We start from the raw sequence: 1,770 nt of genomic DNA, 5'->3' as shown, positions 1-1,770 counted from the left end.
AAATATTGGTGGATAGTAGGTACCATAGTTAGAGTCTAGCTAAGTTTAAATGCATTATTTTGATTAGGGAGCCTAACGACCTCCCCGTAAAATTGGCGCCGTTGTCGGGATCGATCCTCCGTGATCTATTAAGCAAAAGAGTCCATAGTAGCCGGGACCATAAAATAAACGGGTTCTACCTAGTAAAACAATAAAGTTGGTCTGGACCAAAAAATGGACGGACCCTACACCCTAAATATAAAGGTGTAAAAAGAAAAAAAATGTACTAGGATAAAAGGGAGAAAGGAAAAATTGCATTTGGTATTACTTGAGCAAAGTGTGGTTGATGGTTGTTTTAGACAATATTGGAACTTTTGCAGAATTATCATAAGTAGGAAGCATGTTAGGACAAGCCATACTAATTTATTTAATCTTTCGTTATTCACATTCATATGTACTAGAATAGAGATCTTTTATGTATCGTTTGGAGATTTAGGTGATTGCATCTACGTAGGGGTTAACATAGTGCAAATATTGGGGGATACTAGGTACCATAGTTAGAGTCTAGTTAAGTTTAAATGCATTACTTTGAAGTTGTGTTTGGAGTCTGAATCTATGCCCATTGTTTCGTAATGCTAGGTACCAAAAGCCAGAAGTTGATTGATGACCACTCGTATCGTACCACCGTACTCGCTAAGACCGCCAAGAGTCAGCTACAGTTGCTAGAGGACGAGCAATAGTTCAAGTGTGGAGGTATGATTGACGGCCTCTCGTACACCATAAGGAGTGGGAATTAACATCAACTATGGGCATAATTGGCCACAATCGGAGCATAATACCGTGGTCTGGACTACGTAAGAGCAAAGAGTACAATCAAGAGGATTACGAGCATAAGGGAGAAGACGCAAGAGCTAAGGAGAAAACGCAAGTAAGATGGAGGCTAAATAGGGCAATTTGCCCCGGGGTGCACCTGGGCCCAGCTCGCGCAACGAGATGGGACAGAATCTACGAAGGCACGACCGCGCCACGAACGACGCGAACGCACCTAAGCCTCTGCAGGTGATGCGATCATGCCGACATAAGACGCGATTGCGCCCCTGCTGTTGCTGTGCCGCGTGAATACTCTTCTCCGAAGGAATAAATGGGTTTTTGACCTAGGGCTTATATGTAATTGGGGCTGGGATTCCACTAAACATATTTTAGAGTTGTCATTTAGGGTTAGCTATTCATTTTCTTATAAATAGGGAGAGCTTTTCCTGTCCCTAAATACACTTCATTATTAATTTCTGAATTACATTAGGCTTTTAGCAATGAGGCAGGAGTAATCTCATTTGACTTTCCGTGGTTGGCCAGCGCCTCTGGGCTAATTCAATTTGAAGTTTGTATCTTTGGTTCTTCAAATAATTATGTCTCTATTGCTTCAATCTCTTGCGCGTAATATCTAATTGAATTGAATGCACTTTCTAGATTGATCACCTAGATTGTTAGTTTGATTTAATATTGTTAGGCCTGGTTTATCTGAATTGGAGAACCTTGCCTGCTTAGTAGTACGAAACTCTACTTGGAGTATTTGGACTCGTAGGATAGGGAGATTAATGAGGTGTTGGCGCCAAGGGCAGTGCACCTTCTATTTATCGATGAACTTAATGTTGTCTAGGATCTAGTGTTGATAGCTTGAAGGCTAGATTGGTAGAGAAGACGTTGTTAGAGCTAGTTGACTTAATCAGCAATGTTAGTACATGGTTTATGGCAATTAGAAGACATAAAGGGATTACAATAGAGATCAGAACT

Source organism: Phyllobates terribilis, unplaced genomic scaffold (genome assembly GCF_046119375.1).
Source record: "Phyllobates terribilis strain yellow unplaced genomic scaffold, ASM4611937v1 Scaffold_7119__1_contigs__length_39855, whole genome shotgun sequence".
NCBI lineage: Eukaryota > Metazoa > Chordata > Amphibia > Anura > Dendrobatidae > Phyllobates > Phyllobates terribilis.
This window is presented reverse-complemented; position numbering follows the sequence as displayed.